This window comes from Sciurus vulgaris, assembly GCF_902686455.1.
Source record: "Sciurus vulgaris genome assembly, chromosome: 9".
Taxonomy (NCBI): domain Eukaryota; kingdom Metazoa; phylum Chordata; class Mammalia; order Rodentia; family Sciuridae; genus Sciurus; species Sciurus vulgaris.
Window position 1 is genome coordinate 54,463,267 of NC_136469.1, and position 25,146 is coordinate 54,488,412.

General features: G+C 39.0%; 1 pseudogene across 1 annotated transcript; it reads left to right on the plus strand.

Moving 5' to 3' along the window:
* The first annotated feature begins 8,477 nt into the window (after positions 1–8,477).
* Positions 8,478–10,380, plus strand: LOC306669789 (high mobility group protein B3-like; annotated as a pseudogene). The gene is made up of 2 exons: positions 8,478–8,505; positions 9,732–10,380. The product of its transcript is annotated as a high mobility group protein B3-like (transcript).
* The last annotated feature ends 14,766 nt before the right edge of the window (positions 10,381–25,146 follow it).

Genomic DNA, 25,146 nt, shown 5'->3' on the forward strand with positions numbered 1-25,146 from the left:
AAATGAGAAAAAAGTATACTAACTGGAAGTGTTAAACTCAGTCTGCTGTGAGTGACAGGTCCAGTAGTATGGTCTGAACTTTGCTACCAAGAACCTACCAAAAACTTTACTTTTTTTTCCCCCTTTCAATGTACTAGGCAAGTGTTCTACCACTGGGCTACACTCCCAGACCTTGAGTAGTCTTTAAAATATGTAAGACTGTTATGATCCTCATCTTGTTGAATTTTATTTTTTAATATGAGGGAATGTGTATTTTACACATGTAGGAATATGTCAGAGAATAGGCAATTCGTTTAGGGTCACAGAGCAGGTAATAAATTCTCAGACTCAAGTTCTCTTCAGTATTCTTTCCTTTAAATAAAACCAAGTGAGTCAACTTTAATTCCTTCCTTTCTGTAGAAAAGAAGCTCTTACCAGCTTGAGACATTGTATCCTAAACTGATACAATTTCACTCTTTGCCTGTGTTTGAGGACAGTGATCCAACAAGGGAAATAAGTCAGAAAATTAAGCTTACTGCCTATCCCACCTCATCCTGGGGATCCAGCCCTGGCCTCCTGCATGCCAAGCAAGCTCTATGACTGAGCTACATCCCCATCCCTTAATGTATTATTAATTTTTTAAAAGTAAGCCGTCCACTGTGGCAGGAATTCTGTTTATTCTAAATGTAAGGTGAAAGTTTAATCTTTTTTCACCCAGGGTGGTGGCACAGGCCTGTACTCCTGAAGACTTGGGAGGCTGAAATGGGGAGATCACAAGTTTGAGACCAATCTGGGCAACTTAGGGAAATAACTCAGTGGTAAAGGACCTCTAGGTTCCATCTCCCTAGTGTAGGAAGGGAGAGAGAGGGGCGGGGGAGGGAGGAAGAGAAAAAAAGAAAGAGAAAGTTAATCTATTTTAGGAAATAAATGTCTAATGGATAGAATAAGTTGCCCAAAGGCCTGAAAGATATGGAGGATAAAGTATCAGAGCACTTCCTTACTCTCTCCCCTCTCAAGCCACTGAGAAAGCTGGATGCAAGAGAAGAAGGTGTGATTATGTGCACTTGTGCCCACATTCTTGTTTGATGAAACTAAACAAGAAGACAGACTCACACTTAAAAGGGAGAAAGAGAGAAAAAAATGCTTAAAAACCATAAGAAATATGTTGAAATATTCCCTACTTTATTAAGGTTGGAGGGGGTGGGGTTTGCTGTATTTAATAGAATGTCAAATTCACAGATTTTCTGTATTTTTCTTTTGGGTACTGAGGATTGAACCTGGAGGCACATTACCATTGAGCTACATCCCCAACCCTTTTTCTTTGCTTTGCTTTTTTCTTTCTTTCTTTCTTTTTTTTTTTATTATTTACTTATTTGTTTTTGAGACAGGGTTTCACTAAGTTGCTTAGGGCCTTGCTAAATTGCTGAGACTGACCTCAAACTTTCTATCCTGCTGCCTCAGCCTCCTGAGCTGCTGGGATTATAGGCGTGCAACACCACACCCAGCTAATTCACAGATTTTCTAATGAAACCAAAATAAATATGTATTTATGTACATAACAGAAATGAGTGAAATTTTTTGCTCTAAATGATTTTATGAAAAGACAAGTTTCATACAATTTTGGCAATAATGCCCTCCAACAGGGCAACTTAACAAGCAATAACACTTTACCACATATTCTCTATATACAAAGCAAATGTTGAGTGCATTTATTATAAAATGTTGACTTTTAGAAACAATACTTCTTTCACCTGGTAGCATTCGTTTTTACTGTTGAATTTTTAGAGACTTCATGGATGACAGCCCATGCGAAAGATGAGCATGGGGGGATAGTGGGGTTCAAATCCAGGGGTACTTTCCATCCCCAGTGCTTGCTTTATTTATTTACTTATTTACTTAGAGACAGGTCTCACTAAAATTGTTGAGGGTACCCTTGCACTTGTGATCTCACTGTCTTAGGCTCCAAATCTCTGGGATTACAGGTGTGCATGCACCACCATACCCACCTGGCTACTTGGAGCCTTTTGAATTGCTTTGCTCCTGAAAGGTTTGTGCCACGAATTAGCAGGGGTTAGGAAGAGCTTACCAAGGGATTTGAGATGAGTGAAAACTAACCAAGTCAGGATATCTCAAAAATGTTTTTAAACAACTTTAGAAATGAAGGGTTGTTGGTCAAGTTTCTATTGCATAAATGGTTGCTCGATTCTGAAATTTTAGTTTCTCCTACCTTGTGGTGATGCACCGAGAATCTGACATGTCATTTGCATTTCAATTTCCACATAAAGATAGATGGTTTAATCAATGCATGACCGTAACCAGAGAGAGGAACTGCATCCTCATGAGGGGTCTGCCCAGGAAACTCACACAACCCAAGGATCCAGAGTGGTTGGAAATACCGTTTGAGAACATCTCTCCTGAGGGTACTCTGAGAATGACACCTCTGTTCTCTGTTCTTGTTTCTCAGGAGTGGTGGCATTTCCCATATCCTGCCTTATTCTATGCTTAAAACAGGTGGTGATGGCTCACTGCACTACTCTCACTTCAGTGTATGTCCATAGTTGCATTAAGGAGAATAGATTGAGAAAACCTACTAGCAAAGGCTATGAGGAGACAGTGGAAGCCACTTAGATAAAAATAGAATACTTTAGATTAGAGATTTGAAGGGAGAAATGAAGAGCTCCTTGGGTGTGCAAAGGAAGAAGAATGGAGCAACTCTCTCAGATCAGAGCAAGGCAGAGACAGGATCAGGGATGTCACCCACATTACTTGTATGACCAGTGAAATGGTTGTTGACTTTCATTGGCAATACCACATAACAAGGAGAGAAGAGATTTTGAGAGTGGGAGTTCAAGGGTCGAGGAAGCAATAAAAAATAAGTAGTGATGAAGAAATTAAGTTTGAGGCACCTGAGAGACAGCTGTGTGGAGATGTCCATTGGTAGTTGGCTATCTAAGCATGAAACTCAGGGAAACATTCACAGTGGAGTTGCAAATTTGTGAATCAACAGGCTAAAGAAACACTTGAGGAAGATAACCTCATGCACTGAAAGAGAGGGAAAATGGAACTCCAGGAGAGAAATAGCAAATACTATCCTTGAGGTTTAAAAGAAGAGCTACACCAAAGGAGGAAACCAGAGGTGTGAGGTGTTATGGGAGGCTGGTTAATGAAAAGCTTCATGAGGCATAGACCCTGGTTGGCAGAGCCATGTGCTGATGAGCCATCACCAGAGACAAATAATGAGAAATATACTTGGACATACAGTGGACCATTCTTCACAATTTCTGGCAAAGTGAGTTACAGCAGAAGAGTAGTGATGATAGAAGTCAGATTGCCTGAGGTTGAAGCCTAAAATGTGGAGAGTGGATACAGATAACTAAAGAAGTTTGGCTAAAGAAAAGAGGAAAGAGATAGCAAAGTAGCTATAGGGAATGTAAGTTGAGAAAGGATGTTTTAAAATATAGGAATGGCTTGACTATGTTTTAATGCTGATAGTAGACAGCAAATCCAGGAAGATTGTTAAAAGGAAGAAAAGATAATTTGTTGAATAAGGTCTCTGAAAGATAGAGCCTTTTAAATGATCACTCTCTGGGTTGGGGTGTAACTCAGTGGTAGAGCACTTGCCTAGCATGCACCAGGCCATGGGCTTGATCCACAACAATGGGGAAAAAGTAAAATAAAATAAAATAAATCACTCTGCTGACAATCTTGGGTAGAGAGAGGATAAAGAAGCAGGGCCAATCATTCAGTGTAAGACTGTAAGGTTTTCTTTACATTTTTTATGTTTCAGGTATGTTATAGATTTAGTTTCAAGAACTGAGGGAATTCTTACCACATACTTTTTCAGGATTAGTGGATAGCCCATAGTTACTAACATAGCTAAAAGATTCATTTCACTGTCTCCTCTGTGCATCACCCATCTCTCTTACTGTGGCACAAGAGTCTCCCTCTGGGTGATGTGCAATGATGGGTGTGATTTCTATCAGGTTTGCTGCTGTAGTGACAATTCTGTGATCCAAGAACAATCATAAAAACATTGCTTGCCTAGTATGTGCTGGGCATGAAGCATAAATTACTTTTATATTCTTACAAGAATCCTGCAAGGTAGATATCATTATCTTCAGTAAAGTCTCTGAGAGAATAAATAAATTCCTATGATCAAAAAGCTAGTAAATGGCTGAACCAGCACTAGCTTGTCTATTTCAGAGTATGAACACTTTGCACCGAGAATCATGTCAGAGTCTTCCAAAATATCTAACTGAAAAATTGTTTTTCATTGAAGTTTCCCTCATCATAATGTTTTGTTATACAATTAAAGTTATCTTCTCTGTTAGACAATGCTGGATAATAGCATAGGGAGAAATTGGCACTGGTATACAAGGGAGAGTTGAAGGAAAACTAGATCCAGAAATAGAATGGGAGAAACAAAAACGTCTTCAGCATGACATAGCCCTTCAGCTTCCCCATTGACTGAAACACTTCATTTATTCATTTAAAAAATGTATTATTAGGGCTGGGTTTATGGCTCAGTGGTAGAGTGTTTAGCTAGCATGTGTGAGGCACTGGGTTTGATCCTCAGCACCACATAAAAATAACTAAATAAAATGAAGATATTGTGTCCATCTACAACTAAATTTTTTTTAAAAATAAAGTATTACTATATGTCAAAAAGCATTCTAATGTATAACTGATTAGAACAAATTTAAAAATAAAAAAATTTAAAAAGTATTATTATTATTATTATTGGCACCAGGGATTAACCCCAGGAGTGCCAAACCACTGAGCAACATCCTACTTCTTTTTCATTTTTTAATTTTGATAAAGGGTCTCAAAGTTGCTTGGGGCCTTGCTAAATTTGGGGCTAGCCTCAAACTTGCAATCCTCCTGCCTCAGTCTCCCAAATTGCTGCAATCACAGGAGTACACCATGGCCAAATTTTTAAAAAAATATCTTTCTTTTTGGGGGTTGGAGGTATCGGGGATTGAATTCAGGGGCACTTGACCACTGAGCCACATCCCCAGCCCTATTTTGTATTTAGTTTAAAGACAGGGTCTCACTGAGTTTCTTAGCACCTCACTGTTACTGAGACTGGCTTTGAACTTGCAATCCTCCTGCCTCATCCTCCCAAACTGCTGGGATTATAGGTGTGCACCACACACCTGACTATTTTAAAATTTCTACATACATTTTGTCCTCTAAGAGTTAAAACTAAACATTTAGTGAAAAGTTAATTGCAATGCAAGGTGACACACTCCTGTAACCCCAGTGGCTTGGGCGGATAAGGATGGCAAATTCAAGGAAGAAGGTAAGTTCAAGGCCAGCCTCAGCAATTTAGCAAGACCCTTTCTCAAAATAAAAAATAAAAAAGGGCTGAGATGTGGCTCAGTAGTTAAATGCCTCTGGGTTCAATTCTTGGTATCAAAATCAAAACAAAACAAACAAAACCAAATGAGACACAAGGAAGGAAGCCTTGTGAACCTTGTTCATGGCAGAAAGGGGTGCGTCCTGAGGCCCATGTGGCTGGAGCCCAAAGGGTGAGTAGGAGAAAACAATGAAATGGGGCTGGTAAGGTATGCCAGGGACAGGCACACAGAGCCTTCTAGGGAAAGGGAAACATAAAACCCAAGCCAGGTCAATAAAAACCATTAAGGCTAATTCTGAACCTTTTGCTTAGATTATTAAGGAAACATATTCTCTTTCTGCTGGGGTTACTGAGCCATGGGTGTCAACCTAAACCAAGTGGGGAAAAGTTACTTCTGAAGGAAATGTCTCTCCTACAGTATAACCAACAGAGAGGAGAGTGTAGCAGGGAGATGAAGTAGGGGTCCAGTGATCATCATTGAGCAGATCTACTCTAACTTTTCAGATTTGTGAACCAGTACATTCCTCTCACCAAGCAAGCCTGTTTGAAATTTAGTCATTTAGATCTGGAAGAGTCATGATTTATTTATTTATTTATTTATTTATTTATTTATTTTTAAATTATTTTTTAAGTTATAGGTGGGCACAATACCTTTATTTATTTTTATGTGGTGCTGAGGATTAAACCCAGTGACTCACACATGCTAGGCAAGTGCTCTACCACTGAGTTAGATCCCCAACCCTTATTTATTTTTTCAATGATAAAGATTGGAAGTATGATAAGTGAAATTTCCTAAAATGTAGAATTTGTTGAATCCAGATAGGAAAGTGGCAATGAAGACCACTCTTTATTTAGCTGAATGATGGACACACCATTGGATTAAACTGCTACCCATTGTATCTTAGGACCCAGACCCTGTGCCTACTGAGGCTGGAGATTAGAGGATGTATTTGAGGGGAAAAAAAAGAGAGAGAAGAAAAACAAAGAAAGAAAGAAAGAAAGAAAGAAAGGAAGGAAGGAAGGAAGGAAGGAAGGAAGGAAGGAAGGAAGGGACGGAGAGGGAGAGAAAGAAAGAAAGAAATAAAGAGAGAGAAAGAATGAAAGAAAGAAAGAAAAAGAGAAAGAAGGAATGAAAAGGAAGGAAGGAAGGAAATCAGGAATCTATTGGTTCCTCCTTGTGAAGTTTAGTGATGTTCTACATAAAAAGGACACGGCAGTTAAAGCTGACTCATCTACAAACAGTGAAAGCACCAAAAGTAGCCCTTTTACCCCTTATCCTGATGGGCAAACCAGCCAAAAGACAGAAAAAAAAAATTTACTGTTAGATGTTTGGAAATTCAAGCGCTCTGCCTCCATCTAAATGTAGTGCTAGCAAAGATGGGGAGGATAGAATGAAATTGGAAACTAAAATGGAAACTCCTCCCTGTATAGAGAGACTGTCAGGTTCAATTGTTAGAAGACAGAAACACACCTGCAGTTTACAGGCAAGGATTGGGTGTCCATACTAACGCAGGCTTTTGTTGCTAACTCACTGAATTTACTGAAACAAATAGATGGTAGAGCTTAGTAAACTTTCAAGGAGCTTAGTTTTCCAGAGAAACCCAAACAAACCATAAACTGAGAGTTATGATTGCTTAACCCCACAGCAGTACTCATTCAGGATCCTAAATCTGTACAATAGAAGCAGCACTATGAGTAGGGTTTGGGAACCAGAAAGTAACACTCTACCCCATGTACCTTTCTCAGCTGTGGCCATAAAGGGCAAACAACAGGGAAAGTCATACCAAAACAAACAAACAAACAACTCAATATATCCAAGAGCAAACCCAAGCGCTGACCAAGAATTCCCCCTAAAGCCTGAACAAGAAGTCATTGCCAGTCCTGTCCAGCAAGATAGTATGTATTTTAGAGAATGATGACCATCTATGTCAGCTCCCATTTCCTTTTTTTCAAATAGGAGTTTTGATGGTAGTTAGTTTCCTCCCCATAAATATGTATTGTGTTTAGTGGCGGTGCTTTAATGTATCATTTTATAATAGACCTTACCATGAGGAATGCACTTTAACGAGAGTCTAGAAGCCAGGAATAATGGTTGCATACCTGTTAGTCCCAGCTACTTGGGAGGCTGAGGCCGGAGGCTCACTTGAGCCTGGGAGTTTGAGACAAGCAGGTGCCCTGTGTATTGCCTTAAGGAGGCCATCAGGGCCCATGAAATGAGTCGATGTGAGGTATTGCAGCCAGGCTGATGGGCTGAATCCAGGCATTCCTTGGTACTCTCAGAGTCACGAAATGCCAAAAAGAACTGCCTTCCAGCAAAAGAGACCTCAACTATCAATGGGTCTGGGGCAGACCCCCTGGTGGGAAGATCTGAACTTAGCTGGCAACTGATACCTGATGTTAGCAGCTCTGGAGGTCTTGACAGGAGTAGGCACCAATTCTGGACTGGGCTTTGCTTAGCTGGTAGAAAATGCAACTGTTCCAAAGTGCTATAGGAGAAGCAGGACACAGCACATCACATAAACAGCCAACTGTCATTTTTTCAGGCCAGAGGACATACCATACAGCCCATAATAGGCAACAATGGCAGAGATACCCTCCTCAGAGCAATAAGGGAGAAGTGAAGTGGGCAATTAATACTACGGTTGTCTAAAATGGGGGGAAATACAGGCCTGAAGGGCTGGCTCACACTTAGCATGAACAGGATGTAAGATTTTCCTTTGTCTTGGTGGATTTGGGGAGGAGGGAGTGGAGAAGGATGCTGGTATGACTCCAGGGTAGAAGTACTGGTATGGTAATCACTATTTTTTCTTTCCTATACCATTTCAAACTCCTGCCCCTCCCCCTCCCCTCCCCCACCTGATTACCCTGGTCACAGAATCAGAACTACAACTGTAAGTGCTGAGAGAAGAGATGGTTTTTCAGCAAAGAACAATGTTTGGGGATCTTATGACAGAACTTCCAAGGGCCTGATGCGGGTGTTTGTGCCTCCACCCCACTTGGCAAAAGTGGGATTATCAGTGATGGTATCATAGCCCACTAGGTCTGCACCTGGGTAACATTACCCTATGCAAATGGCAGTGGACTGAGGGGGAGGCCCTTGCTAGACTAGTTATTGCTGTCTGTAGTCCAGTTGAGCACCATGGCTGAACCTAATGTCCCTTCCAAAGGTGGAGCTGTTTGAGTATTAATGGAGAGAAGAAAGAGTAGTAGCTAAGTCTAAAGTGATAAATAAGAAGGCTATGTGATGAGGGAAATCCAGTATTACATTAACATCTGGAAAGAGGCTCAGAGCTTGAGAAGATATTGCCTCCCAGATCAACTTCTCTAGATGATTGAAGGGTGAAGCTACCTGTGTACTTAGACTCACACTCCTGCTTTGGAACCTAGCAATGTCACCAGGGAAGCCTGCAAACCTGGGAGGCCTCACTCTGGGGGACGTGTTCATACAATACGATGGCGGTCTAGACTAATGAGTAATGATTAACGAGATTCTAGTAAAAAGCACACATATTATTGCTGAATATAAATCTCTTTCCCCAAAACACTCAAGAATTGCTTTGCATAAACAGATTTCTGAAAGTTGAGGTCTTACTCAATGTATATAGCTAGAAAAATAACTATCAATAAAAATATAGAATTTCTTGACAGGCTGTTGTGAATCTAGATGTGAATAAAATTCTCCTATCTACATTTTATTGCAAAGAGAAATTTGTGGAAATAATTTTTACCCAATGATATTCACTGTGTGTCACACTGCTGTGAGTGATAATTGTAACATAACCCAATACTATGCTTCTTATTGGAGACTTTCGGGAAAGATCATTTTGAGAAATGAGTCAGTTTTTTAGTGGCTTTGTATGATTGTGGAATGAATTCTGATACAAGTTTTAACTTTAAAAGTAAGTAGCGTTTTTTCCCTATCCAATGTTACCACCACTGTAGCACATACTAGGTGTCTCTCAATTTTTGGAAGTCGCCAAATTTAAGTAGATTCGTACATACAACACTCTTATATATAATTTTTGCCCAAGAATTATTAGAAAAAAACTCCCATCTCAGTTGTTTTAGGCAGCTTTTTCACTGCTGTGACTAAAGGATCTGACCAGAACAAATTTAAAGGAGGAAAAGTTTATTTGGGGGTTCACAGTTTCAGAGGTCTTAATCCATAGCTAGCAGGCTCTGTTCCTCCAGCTCGAGATGAGGCAGGACATCATGGTGGAAGAGGGTGGCAGAGGGAAACAGCTCACGTGATGACTGAGAATCAGAGAAGAGAGTTTCCACTTCCAAGGTGAAAAATTTAGAGGGCAGCTCTTGTGGAGGCAGCTAGCGTGAGGCTGAGGAGCGCTGAGCCACACGTCGTGCCTTGCACTGCCCAGACTACCATACAATACAGTCAGGGTGGCTAAAGGTGACCCCAAGAAACCAAAGGGCAAGACGTCTGCTTATGACTTCTTCGTGCAGACTTGCAGAGAAGAACATAAGAAGAAAAATCCAGAAGTCCCTGTCAGTTTTGCAGAATTTCCCAAGAAGTGCTCTGAGAGGTGGAAGACAATGTCTGGGAAAGATAAATCTAAATCTGATGAAATGGCAAAGGCGGATAAAGTGCGCTATGGTTGGGAAATGAAGGATTATGGACCAGCTAAAGGAGGCAAGAAGAAAAAGGACCCTAATGCTCCCAAAAGACCACCATCTGGATTCTTCCTGTTCTATTCAGAATACCGCCCCAAGATCAAGTCCACAAATCCTGGGATCTCCATTGGAGATGTGGCAAAAAGCTGGGAGAGATGTGGAATAACTTAAGTGACAGAGAAAAGCAGCCATACATCACCAAGGCTGTAAACCTGAAGGAGAAGTATGAGAAGGATGTTCTGACTATTAGTCTAAAGGAAAGTTTGATGGTGCAAAGGGTCCTGCTAAAGGTGGAAGAGGAAGATGAATAAGAGGAGGAGGGAGAAGAGGAGGAAGGAGAAGAGGAGGAGGAACAAAAAACTGTTTATCCATCTCCTTGTGAATACTTTAGAGCAGGGGAGTGCCGTGATTGACACATCTCATTTGAGATGTGTCTGTTTCTCTCATTAGGTTCAGTTACAGAATCTGATCATGATCGTATTGTAGTCTCTCCAAGTGTTCTAGAAATTGTCAGTGGTTTACATGAAGTGCCCCTGGGTGTCCAGAGCACCCTGAGTATATCAAAGTTGTACATATTTCCAAACATTTTTAAAATGAAAAGGCACTCTTGTGTTCTCCTCACTCTGTGCACTTTGCTGTTTGTGTGACAAGGCATTTGAAGATCTTTCTGGCACTTTTTAAATTTGTAAGGTGGTGTTAACAGTATGGTTATTGGCTAGAAATCCTCAGTTATCAACTGTACGTATCTATAGACTGTGAAAAGAACAAAACAACCGAGAAAAACTCTTGATGCTCCTTACTGGCGTTGAGATTGTGGGGAAGATGCCTATTGGAGGGCCCACAACTCAGGGTGTACGCTGTGAGGCTGGACCTGTTGACCTTGTGGTGGGCATCCGTTTAGCTTCAGGTTGTCTTGTTTTTGTACATAATGACATAGCATTCTGTTGCCTTTCTTAGTTGGGGAAAAACAGGGGTCAACTGGGATGGGAAGTGTTTGAATTTGTTTTTTTAGTTAAGTACAGTAGATTTTAAACTGTTTTCAAACGAACTGTAGAACTCTTCATCGTCAGTAAAGCAAAGACGACTGCATCAATGAAAGATCAAGAACCTCCTGTACTTAAATACAGCATGCAACATTATGCTATTTTTTGTATGTTTAGAATGCTGAAATATTTTTGAAGTTAAATAAACTCTATTACATTTAAAAAACATTTATACCCCATAGCTACACCCTAATTCCCACTTCCTTTAGCCATCCCTACCACTTCACTTATCACTCAGTTAATCCCTATCAGGGGATTAAATCACTGATTGGGTTAAGACTTATAACTCAATCATTTCTCCTCTGAACCTTCTTGCACTGTCCCACACAAGAGCATAACATCAGTTTATAATTGAGAAAATTTTCCTCCTTGGGATAAATCTCTATTGATATGATCATTCCTGAGGAATTCATATATCTGACTGACCTCATGGTTACACATATAAACCAAAGCTCATATTAAAAATAATAGTCTATGCATATATTTTGGTTTATAACTTACTTTCCACCCCTAAATACTCCAGAACCACAGATTTCCTTCTTAGTAACAACCATTATTCTCCTTTATAATTCTCAACATATTTTACTGTGGAAGAGTGATCTAAAGATTTTGGTCAATGCATTTGGTAGGTGAATTCTTGCTTAATGATTAACTGACCAAGAGATATTTGCATGATGAACTCAAGAGTATTTTGGGCAATTTATTGTACTCATTTTCAAGAAAGGAAATGATTTGTAAATGTAGGTGTAGGAATACCCCTCTTGAGAAAGTTTATTCAATGAGGTAATCTCTTAACATTCTAGGACTAAATAAAGATTTTCCTTTGAGCAGAAAAGAAGCCGAGGATGGTAAGCATGAGACCTAATTAATTTACTGTTTGAGTTGGTAATTCAAAACCAGGTTTCTGTGGCTAGTTCCAGTTATAGGCAGCTGTGGCTTGGGATAACCCTTTTGTGGTTTTACTAGTGACTGTTCTTAAAATCCTAGTTTCTTAACATGAATCTACGTATGTACAGGTGAAGGCCACAGTTTAAAAAGTAAACCTCTCCACTCCCTACTCTATTTTAACCATGATCTAAGTATAAGTTTAGCCACAAGAAAATTGGCTGCACTCATAATGTCACAGTGCTCTGGACACTCGCCAACTATTTCAAAATGTGGAGGGCATTGGTTGGCATTAATGAAACAAATGGAGTTTAGCCTTGAAAACTGATTTTGTAAGGGCTTTTGTTTCTACTTTGGTTCTGGGAATCTAATTCAAAGACATTTTGCAATACTGTGATTACTGCCATATTGATTCCTGAAGAAAGGCAATCATTTTATTTATTTATTTATTTTACTTTTTAGAGGAGAAATGTCATGACATTAGGTTAAGGTTAATTTTGAAACCCCAATTACTTTTTGGGGCAGATACTCAGAATTGAACTCAAGGGAGTTTTACCACTGAGCTACTGAGCTACATCACCCCAGTTTTTTATTTTTTTATTTTGAGACAGAGTCATAATAAGTTGCTTAAGGGCCTCTCTAAATTGTTAAGACTAGCCTCAAATTTGTGATACTCCTGTTTCAACCTCCAAGTCACTAGAATTACAAGTGAACACCACCATGCCCAGTAATCTTAATTACTTTTCACTTCAACTTGGATTTGACCATCTGTGTCATGAACAACTTTAGCCAAGAAGAACCTCTACAAAGGCAGGTATTTTATTGAAATGCTTAGTTTTCTTTAGAAAAGAGGAAAGCAGTGCATTCTCTGTTTCATAAAAATTTGAAAACATGATCATAGTTTATGATAAAAGAGACATATGTTTCCATAAGTCAAAAATAGCTTTTAGAAGCTTACTTAAGGGATTAATCTGTGATTAGATAGATTTCTCCTCTTCCACAAATTATCACAGAGTAAGTTTTCTTATTAATATATGTACTGAAGACCACTGCTTAGAAAGATTTTTTTTTTTTTTTTTTTTTTTTTTGGTACTGGTTATTGAGCCTAGGGGTGCTTAACTAGTGAACCACATTCACAGACCTTTTTTAATACTTTGTTACAGTCAGGGTCTTGCTAAGTTGCTCATGACCTCACAAAGTTGCTGAGGCTGGCTTTGAACCTGCGATCCTCCTGCCTCAGCCTCCTGAGCCGCTGGCATTATATCCACCACTTCCAGCTAGAAAGATATTAATGTAATTTTCCTTGTAAAACTAGTTAACAGTTCTTTGCAAAATCAAGAAAAACCTTAGAAATCAATCATATAAGACTAACACAGTTTTGGTGTTCAGTGGATTTTTAATTTTGTTTCTCACTTTCTTTTTGAGAGGATATTTTGGTCCATAAAAGGTATGACCTGTCAGCATTTCCAGAGTTTTTATTGTTGTTAAAAAGTATGGTATGAAGTCCAGGAACGTGGAAAAATACTGACTTTGAAATTTTAGACTGTTTTAATTTTTGGAAAACCTTGCAAGTTTTCCATGATGCTAATTTGTTGTTGTTGTTGAACAACAGTCATTGAGCAGAGAAGATAATCCCTGTTAGGTAACTTTATAAATCACATTAAGTGCCGGGAGCAGTGGCACATCCTGTAATCCCAGCTACTTAGGGTTGAGGCCAAACTGGGCAATTTAGCAAAACCCTATCTCAAAATAAAAAATGGAAAGTGATGGGTGCAGTGGTGTATACGCCGGCAATATCAGTGATTCTGAAGGCTGAGTCAGGAAGGCACAAGTTCAAGAACAACAGTAAGGCTCCTGGCAACTTAGTGAGACCCTGTCTTAAAATAAAAACTTAAAAGGACCAGGGATGTAGCTTGGTGGTAGAAAACTTGTTTTAGCATGAGTCCCTGGGTTCAGTCCACAATAATGCAAAAATTTTTTTAAAAATCAATTTTTACTTTATCAAAATTTTAACAATGTTTTGGGCTTATTGACATACTTTTTAAGGTAGACTACCCTATTATTAGATAGGTGCATTCTAAGAATTGGTCTCTCTTGAAATAATAATTCTAGGAATATAAGTCTTAAATATTTTACAAAAATTCCAACAAAAATGAATCAGGAAGAGTTCCAACCAGAAAGAGAACATACTCAAATTAGCATGATTTGAGAAGGGTTTAATAAAGAGATATAGTATTAAAAAAAAGAGAGAGATATAGTATATGTTTGAGAGAAGTCTAGGGGAATCACAAAGGGGAACAACAGATCCAGAAGAAAAGAGGAGTGGAGAGGAGGGCACCTGGAGAGGAAGGGAGCCATGACCTTAAGGTGAAGAACAAAGCCAGACAGAGGTGACTCCACAGGGCAGCAGCGAGGGGAAAACATTCCAGATGTACTCTTGACCCTCTGTGATGGTATCAGGGCTTCCCCTGGGCCACCCCACTGCCGCTTACGGTGGCTTACCCACGTGGTTACTGCGCACTTGCTGGGTAGTCAAACTCTTCTAATACCTGTTTTCTTTTGAATTTTTAAGGTGTGACTACTAGAAAATCCCAATGTTTATCAAGTGATTAAAATTAAAAATCTTTATACATATATCACATCATTTCTCTAGTACAGGACTTTAGCCCACCAGAAATGAGAAGATGTTAGAATGTCAGTAACAGTTAATTACAGGTTAGCTTCCTGCTAAGGAAAGGAGGATGGAAGACCAGGAGCTGAACTGCAGGGGCCAGCAGAGAGACCTGGCTCAGCGTGTGAATAGAGAGCAATGAACTGGGAAAAATTTACTCTGAGAGTGAGAGTTGATTGATTGATTGATTGATTGGAAATTTCTACTGTTGACCTGTGGAATAATTTAATAGGAAACTTGTTAGGGCATTCCCCCATCCCATGAAGAGGAGTATTTTGTTTGGACAGCATAAAAGGTGAGCGAAATAATCAGCTGAATCCTTGCCAATTGGTAAATTGTATCTTTTGTGTTTCATTTTGCCACAGTCTAAATATAAATTGAAATTCATATTATGCAATTATCTTTAGGTCTCTAAGAGACAGCTACAGCAGTTCTGACAAGTAGAAGACGTGTCAAATGGTTTTTCAGGATACATTTCTTTGACTTGATTTTTTAAAACCTTTTTTTTGTTGTTGTTGTTGACACATTCTTTCTGTAATTTTAGGCATTAATTTGTTCATCCACTAAATATTAATTGAATACCTTATATGTTCCCTCATTGAGCTTATAGTCTAATATAAGATGAGGTGAAAGATATTTAATAAGTAAACAAGAAAGCTAATATTGATTTCATGGCACTTTATGTATTTTGAAGGAATAAAAGAAAGCTAATGTATAACAATGACTTTTGTGTGATTGTAGGGTATTAGACTGGATTATTGTATTCAAGAAATATGAAGAGGCCAGCAGGACTATGATGCAGGAAGAGAAGGTAAAGAGACTAGGCTCAAAAAATCAGCAGGAGGGCTGGGAATGCAGCTCAGATGTAGGGCACTTGCCAAGCACTAGTGAGACCCTGGTTTGATCCCAGCAATGCAACAAAAATCCCCCCAAACCCAAAACCAAACCAAAACAACAACTCAGCAGAAGGCTTTAGACCATTGAAAGATATTTGGAATTAATTAATTAATTAATTAATTTTGGTACTAGGGATTTAACCCAGGGGCAGTTTTACTACTGAGCCACATCCCTAGCACACCACCCCTGCTCCAATTTTTAGACAGGGTCTTGCTAAGTTGCTTAGGTTCTTGCTAAGTTGCTGAGGCTGGTCTTGAACTTACAATCCTTCTGTCTCAGCTTTCCAAGTTGCTGGGATGATAGATGCGAGCCATCATGTCAGCTGGAATTTATTCTAATTGCATGAGAAGTCATTGAAGGGTTTAAGTGAGTAAGGGACTTTTTTGAAGTGATTAATTTTTTAAGTATTACTTTTGGTAGTTCCTCCTCAAAATCACACTTCATCAAATTCTGGTTTAAGTATTCTTTCCTGGTATCTCATGCTTTTTTCTATAGGTTAACATATAGAAATCAGATTTTTTTGGATTTTATCTTATTGAGAACAAGACTTATATTTGAAATTTGTCTCAGCTATTTTGTTTATTTTGAGTGCTATGATACACTATTGCTTACAGTTTCATAAAGTATATTAAAAATTCCCCCAATATTGACCTGACCTGATGGTATATATCTTTAATCCTAGCCATTTGGGAGACTAAGTCAGGAGGACCACAAGTTCAAGGCCATCCTCAGCAATTTAGCAAGGCCCACAGCAACTTAGTGATACCCTGTCTCAAAATATAAAATGAAAAAGCTATGGATGTAGCTCGGTGGTGAAGCACACCTGAATTCAGTCTCTAGGACAAAAATAAAACCAACAGAAACATTGTAAAGAGAACATTGAAAAAGCCCTAAATTTTATGATTGTATAGTCTGAGTACAATGAAAAAGTTCAGTCCAATTAATAGTAGAAAAAAATCATTCTTTAAAAACTTGAGAGAACAAATGATATTTTATCTTGCATAAGCCACACGTATGCTATTGTAGTTTAGATCTGGAATGTACCATGAAGACTCATGTGTTGAAGGTTTGGTGGCCAGCCTATGATCTGTTGAAAGGTGATGGAAACGGTAGAAGGTAGAGCCTAATTGAAGGAAGTAAGTCACTGGGGACGTGTCTTTGAAGAGTATATCTAGTGCCTGGAAACTTTCTCTTTCCCTCTCTTTTTTTCTCTTCTTTCCAGACATCATGAGGTAAGATGGCTCTGCATGTATTTTCTACCATGTTATTCTGCCTTGATACAGGCCCGAAACAATGGGGCCTATTGACCATGGACTAAAACCTCTGAAACCATGAGTCAAAATAAGTCTTTCCTCCTTTGAAGTTGCTTATCCCAGGTATTTTGTCATAGGGATGAATAACTAACATATGATTTTGAAACTAATGGCATTCAGAAGCCACTTTGACTTGCACCATTGGTGATTTTTCTCTCTTCTGCACAGTGTATCAATAACCTTGATGGTTGAGATAATATACATTTCAAATCAGAAATTCTTTAAAAAAATCATAAAAGGAGCACCAATTCAAAAATTCTGAAAGCTTCTGGAAGCATCCAGACCATCACATATTCAATGAGACCCATGTACCTATTCTTGGCATGAAAAAGCTGATTTTAAGTATTAGTGTTTACCAAAAAGGGACATACAGAGAACAACTTCTCTAGGACCTTATACTTGTAAACTTCTCAAAAATTCCTTTCCTCTTTTTCTAGGCACAACCTCTTGTTTACATTCATTATCTTCTGGTTGCAGCTTATTTTTCTTTACTATCACGTGGGCTTTTCCTTTTTGTTACTGGGGATTGAACCCAGGGCCTTGTGTGTGTTTAGCATGTACACTATCACTGAGCTACACCCTCAGCCATTTCATCAGTCTTTTGTTTTTTTTTTGGGGGGGGGGGTTGGTAGTAGGAATTGAACCTGGGACCACTCTGCCACCGACCCCCACTGCCATACCTTTTTTTTTTTTGGTGCTCGGGATTGTACCCAGGGCCTTGTGCATGAGAGGCAAGCACTCTACCAACTGAGCTGTATCCCCAGCCCAGACCTTTCAATTTTTCTATTTTGAGGCAGGGTCCTGCTAAGTTGCTGAGACTGGTCTGGAACTTGCAATCCTCCTGCCTCATCCTCAGGAGTCCCTGTGATAACAGGTGTGCACCACCGCGCCTGTCTCCATCCCATAGTCTAAAGCACCATATTATGTTCCTATTTATGCCTTCCTGTAACCTTTAAGTGATCCCACATAGATAGAAAAATCCTATCTTTTACTTATATCTCCTTTCCTTCCTTTCTTTCTTCCTTCCTCATGCTGGGGATGGAACCCAGGACCTTGTGCATGCTGGGTGAGTGCTCTACCAATGAGCTACTCCCCCAGTCCTAGATGTCTCTATTTAGATGGCCAACACTGCCATAAACAATAGGCTTTCTTGAGGCAAAACTAAGAAAAATTATCTTTCACTGTTCTCTAATCTTTCCTTTTAGTTCTTGTTGTCTTCTTTCTAGCACCTGGGCTCTATCAAGCTCATAAAGGTCTTAGGCCCTCTCTTCCTTTTTCAACATTAAAACTCAGATTCTGCTAGACCCTATTGGAAACCTTTAATACATGTTAAAGTTCACACAATTGATGTGTAGTTTCATGTGCACGGGAATTGTCTTCCTTTTTAACAATGGATGATTGATTAATGCAAAGCACTGAGGATTTAATCATGAAATGTTCAGAAGAGAAAATGAGCTAACCCAATCAGTCTTTCTGCTTCCAGAATTTTGACTGGAGATTGCTGCAAGAACTTCCCAGTAAGGTGTAACAGCAAGTTGAGCAGGCTGGTAAGGAGAGACAGACACCACAGGAGAAAGACCATGGGGGTAATAATAGAGGAAGCCATATGTCCCCAGGTACTTTTGTTATCTAATGCTGCATAACAAATTAACCCAAAATACATCACTTTAGAACAACCATTTTTTTTTTTTTTTTTTTTTTTTTTTTTTTTTTTTTTGCTCCTGATTCTGTGAGTCAGAAGTTCAGGAAGAGCTTAGTTGGGCAATTCCTCTGCTTCCTCTGGGTTTGGCCAGTGTCATATACTCAGTTGCACTCACACAGTGGTTGAGTTGGATTTGGAAGTTGCAAGAAAATTTAACAAGAAAGTTACAAGAAAGCTTAACTCTCATGTGTGGTTCTTCTGTTCTCCAGGAAGAGTGCCCACAAGGTTCCATGAGGTTTCCTCCCTGCATGGTAGTCTCAGGGTCATTGTACTCCTTATAGGTAGCTCACTTCCCAGAGAGCGTTCCAAGCAATAGCAGAATCTACAGAACTCTGAGGTGCCAGCCTTGAAAGTTATATAGTCACTTTTGGCAGGATCTATTTGTCAAAGTCTTTAATCCCAATGTCTAAGAAGGCTGAGTCAGAAGGATCATAAGTTCATAGCAAGCTGTAGCAACTCAGCGAGGCCTTAAGTAACCTATCAAGACCCTGTCTCAAAAAAAAAAAAAAAAAAAAAACAAAAGGAATGTGGTCCAGTAGTAGAGTGCCCCTGGGTTCAATCCCCAGTACAAAAAAAAAAAAAAAAAGTCTGTGACAGGGCCAGGGGGTGGGGGTGGGAGTCTATATTCAAGGAGAGTGAAAATAGACTTCACCAGTTGGTGAAATGTGGCAAGATTTTGATGTTCTTTTAAGTCACTATATCAGGGTTACCTTGCAATCATGTAGCTTTCTAGTTCAGCATCTTTGTATTAAGCAAACAGAAGGTCCCAACAGAAAGTAGATTTTGGGGGAGAGGGTAGGAGTGAGATGTTTTTCATTGTCCCTTTAATCTTGACCAGCTGACAATCACTGTGCTCATTAGCAATGGTTTACTTAAATCATGTCACATATACAGTATCCCTCTACTCCAGAGATGTGTTAAATAAAAATTACAAGAGGACATTGTTTAATTTTAATTTTTATTTATTTATTTTCTTGTGGTACTGGGGATTGAACCCAGGGGCACACTACTACTGAGCTATACTTCCAGTCTTTTATTATTATTATTGTTATTTATTTTAAGACAGGGTCATGCTAAATTGCTCAGGCTGGCCTGGAATTTGTGATCCTCCTACCTCAACTTTTCAAGTTGCTGGGGTGACAGGCGTGCACCGCTGCTCCCGGCTAGAGGACATTATTTTAGATTAAACTCCTGAACAGACCAGACTGAAAAATCAAAATGGAATCACTCATGCTAAATTTCCATGTTGCAAAGTTGAAAATAAGCTGTTTATCTGACTAATCAGGATTAGAGAGATGACAGCCAAATTTCCCAAATGAGCCAGTTTTGATTGGAATAATAATGAAGTTTCCTTTTCTCTAATCCTCACGTTAAAAAAAGTAACCTGAAGTAACCTGATGTTAATTAATCCGTTATTTTCCTATTGTTCTGTCTTCCTATCCTTCCCTTATGAGGAAAGTAACTTTGAATGACCAGTCTGCTTTTTTGTTCTTTTGCTTCTGCTTTCTTCAGTCTGTCTCTGTCTCTAATACTAAGCTCCTTTGCTCAGCTCACTAAAATACTTGTTCTATTTTCTGGAATGAAGTGTTGTCTGATTCTAAAATTGTGAACAGAGCCAATTAAGATCTTTAGCTAAATCGTTATAATTTTATCCTTTGACAGATATAAATAGAGACTTTAACATTCCTTAAAGCCCTGCTAGCAACTTTTCTTTGGGATACCCTTTAAATGCATTAGAAACCCCTTATTAAGTTAGTAGAACAATAAATGAATAAAAATAAAAGTAAACAGCAGAATTTTTTTTGTTTGGTACTGGGGATTGAACCCAGGAGTACTTAACCACTAAGCCACATCCCCAGCCAATCACTTGTTCATTTTTCATTTTGAGACAGGGTCTCACTAATTTGCTTGGGGCCTCATTAAGTTGCTGAGGCTGGCATCAAACTTTTGATCCTTCTGCATCAGCCTCCTGAGTTGCTCAGATTACAAGTGTATGCCACCTTGGCTGCCTTATAAAATAGCTCTTATTGAAAGATTTCCTTAAAATTTGTACATGGACTGGAGTTGTACAGCTCAGTGGTAAAGCACTTGCTTAGCCTTATGAGGCCCTGGGTTTGATCCTCAGTAACACACACACACACACACACACCATACAAATATACAAAAATAGTGGCTTTTCTAGATATTAATAACAAACTTGCAGATAAAAAATTAGGAAAACAATCCCATTCATGATTGTCTTAAAAACACTTAGGAATAAACCTAATTAAGACTGCTGTAAAACACTGAAGAAAGAAATTGAAGAAGACACTAGAAGATGGAAAACCTCCCATATTCATGGATAAGGAGAAGTAACACTGCTCAAATGACCATATAACCAAAAGTGATGCGCAGAATGCAATTGCTGTCAAAATGCCAATGGCCTTCTTTACAGAACTAGTCAAAACAATCCTAAAACTCATATGGAAACACGAAAGACCTCGAATAGCCAGAGCAATTCTGGGCAAAAAGAGCAATGCAGGAGACACCACAATGCCTGATTTAAAAATGCAGTACAGAGCCACAGTAACAAAAACCGTACCGTATTAGCATAAAGACTGACATGTATACCAATGGAATAGACTAGAAGACCCAGAAATAAGCTCACACATCTATAGCAACTGATTTTCAACAAAGGTTCCAAAAATATATATGTTGGAGAAAAGACAGCCTTTTCAACAAATGGTGCTTGGAAAACTTGTGGTGGGCGAGACCCGGGGCCCAGGGTTACACCACATGCATCTAAGATGGCGACTGGCAGAGAGCCAAAGGGCGTGCTGAATGTGCCTTGAGAAAGGCAGGAAGTGTTTACAATTGGCTGTATGATAATTAGTTCAGCCGCCTAGCGGCTGTGTGGACAGATATATCCTACATGTATGCTTTAGCTCATGATCGCTTGACCTTTAATAGGATTGAATGGACATATCTGGTTACAATTGCATATGCATGAGACTGCTTATATATTGAGGGTGTTATCTGAATAAAGCGGAAGCTGCTTCGTGAACTTCTGAAGAGTATGTGTGTCGTTTGTTCCGCTGGTTGGCGGCAAGCGGCAAAACTAAATATTTACATGTAGAAAATTGAAGCTAGATTCTTATATCTCACTTGTACAAAAGTCAACTCTAGAGATTAATGCTTTATCTGAGGTGCATGTGGTAAAGATTTTCTTCCAGTCTGTAGGCTCTCTTCACAATATTCCTTGTTTCTTTTGCTTTTTAGTTTGAGTCCATCCCATTTATTGATTCTTGATTTAACTTCTTGTGTTTTAGGGGTCTTTAGGTTAAGGAAGTCAGATCCTAAGCCAACATGGTGAAGATTTGGGTCTACTTTTTTCTTCTAATATTTGCAGGGTCTCTATAAACTCCACTGTAAGTTGAGTTTCGTGCAGGGTGAGAGATAAAGGTTTAATTTCATTTTGTTATATGTGACTTTCCATTTTCCCCAGCACCATTTGTTGAATAGGCTATCTTTTCTCCAGTAAATGTTTTTGGTACTTTCGTCTAGTATGATATACCTGTATTTATGTGGGTTTGTCTCTGTGTCTTCTGTACCATTGGTCTACATGTCTGTTTTGGTGCCAGTACCATGCTAAAGAACTCAAAAAACTTAACACCAAAAAACCAAATAGTCCAATCAATAAATGGGCCAAGGCACTGAACAGACACTTCACAGAAGATATACAATCAATCAACGAATATATGAAAAAATGTTAAACATCTCTAGCAATTCGGGAAATGCAAATCAGAACTACTCTAAGATTTCATCTCACTCCAATCAAAATGGCAATTATCTAGAATACAAGCAACAATAAATGTTGATGAAGATGTGGGGAAAAGGTACACTCAAGCAGTACTGGTAGGAATGCAAAATGGTGCAACCATTATGGAAAGCAGTGTGGAGATTCCTCGGAAAACTTGGAATGGGGACTGGGGGGCTATAGCTCAGTTGGTAAAGTGCTTGCCTTATATGTGCAAGGTCCTGACTTCAATCCCCAGCACAACAAAAAACAAAACAAACAAACAAAAAAAGAAAACTTGGAATGGAACCACCATTTGACCCAGTTATCCCACTGCTGGATTCATACTCAAAGGACTAAAATCAACATACTACAATGATGCAGCCCCATCAATATTTATAGCAACTCAATTCACCATAGCTGAATTATGGAAACAACCTAGATGCCCTTAAACATGATGCAGCCACATCAATGTTTATAGCAGCTCAATTCACCACAGCTAAATTATGGAACCAAACTAGATGCCCTTCAAGAGATGAATGGATAAAGAAAATGTGATATATAATCAGCTTTAAATATTACTCAGTTTTAAAGAAGAATGAAATTATGGCATTTGTTGGTAAATGGATGAAGTTAGAGAATATCATGCTAAGAAAAATAAGCCAAACCCCAAAAACCAAAGGCTGAATGTTTTCTCTGATATGTGGATGCTAATTCACAATAAGTGAGGGCACGGATAGGTAAGAATAGTTACTTTTTATTATGTAGAGGGGAGTGAAAGGAAGGGAAGGGGCATGGTGGTAGGAATGATAGTAGAGTGAAACAGACATTATTACCTCATGTACATATGTGACTGCATGACTGATGTGATCCTACACTATGTGTAATCTGAAAAATGGGAAATTTATACTCCATTTGTGTGTGATCTATCGAAATATAAAATGCATCCTGTTATGTACAACAAATTAGAACAAATTAAAAAAAATTTTAAAAAGTCAACTCTAAATGGATCAAAGACCTTAATGTAAGACCTGAAACTGAAAATATGAGAGGACAACATAGAGGAAACACTTCAAGACACTGCATGGTCAATGATTTCCTGAATAGGACGCTAGTAGCTCATGAAATAAAAGTAAGAATTGGACTCCAATAGCTCAGGAAATAAAAGTAAGAATTGGACTCCAATAGCTCAGGAAATAAAAGCAAGAATTGACAAAGGGGATTACATAAAGTTAAAAAGCTTCTACATAAATGAAGCAGTCAGCAGAATAAAGGGACAATCTACAGAAGGGGAGAAAATTTTTGCCAAATATTCATCTGACAAAGGATTAATATCCCAAATATATAAAGAACTCAAGAAAAATTATCAATGAAAAGAACAAGCAATCCAATCAAAAAACAGACAAAGGATCTGAATAGACATTTTTCTGAAGCATAAATAATCAATAAATATAGGCAAAAGTGCTCAACAGTTTTAGCCATGAGGGAAATACAAGTGAAAACTACATTGAGATTCCATTTCACCTCAGTTGGAATAGCTACTATCAAAACAAAAAACAAACAAATGAACAAGAAAAAAATAACAAATGTTGGTGAATACATAGAGAAAAAGGAATATCTACAAGTTATTGGTGGGAATGTGAATTAGTATAGACACTACAGGAAGCAGTATGGAATTTCCTCAAAAAACTAAAAATAGAACTACCACATGATTCAGCTATATCTGTCCTAGGTTTATACCTGAAAGAAATGAAATCAGTACAAAGGAGACACCTGCATACCCATGTTTTATTGTAGCACTATTCACAATAGCCTAGTTATGGAATCATCCTAGGTGCCCATCAACAGATAAACTGATTAAGAAAATATCATATGTGTAATTATATTATTATATATATTATATATAGTGGAACATCTTTCTGCCATAAAGAAGGAAATTATAAAGTGGATAGAATTGGAGGTCATCAAATTAAGCAAAATAAGCTAGACCTGAAAGACCTGTATCAAGTATCACATGTGGAAACAAATATATATATATTTCCTGAAAGTATCTATTAGGGAAGAAGGATGGAATCAAAGGAAAGGGCAAGAAAGGATAGTAGGTGTTGGGGGCTGTGCCATGTTGATCACATCGGCAGCGAGCAGGTTAATTGACATAAACACACTCAGGTGATTTTATTGTCCATGCACACAATGTATGCACATGTGTTCTTGAGCACTAATTGCCTGCTTGGAGAGACTCGCCTAATCTTTGCGTAAGAGGCGTGGCCCTGCTCTCCGCCTCCTGGAGGTGATATAAGCGTAGGCAAAGCGAGACAGAGACACAGCAGCCATTAGCAGAAAAGCAGTAGAAGAAGACTCACGCACGGAAGCAGCTAGACACATGCGCGGCAGCAGCCAGAGGGAAAAACACCAGGCAGCAGCTAGTAGGGAAAAGCGGTGGCAGCAGCCAGAAGAAAGAAGAACACAGCAGCTAGTAGGGACACACAGCAGCCATTAGCAGAAAAGCAGCTAGACCCGCGGCAGCAGCGAGTAGGGGCAGCAGCGGAAGGCAGATCGCAGAACGGAGAACTGAGACGCATCACTAGGGCACCTTAGGTAGACACACCCTTAGTTCACAGGATGCAGGACGCACCAGTAAGCAGCAGACCTTAAGTGAGGTGTAGCAAGTCTCTCTTCCTCTAAGCTGTAAGCAAAGCCTGTCCTTCTCTCAAGGTCTCTCTTAAGCAAAGTCTCTTTCTCTCTGATAAGCAAAGTCTCTCTCTCTCTCCTCTCAAAGCAAGTAAACCTCATTTCCTCTATCCTCTATAAACAAGCAAGAAAACAGTGCACTAAAGAGAAAGATAGAAGTGTGTCAGTTTCCACTCCACCACCCATAAGACCCGTGCAAGTT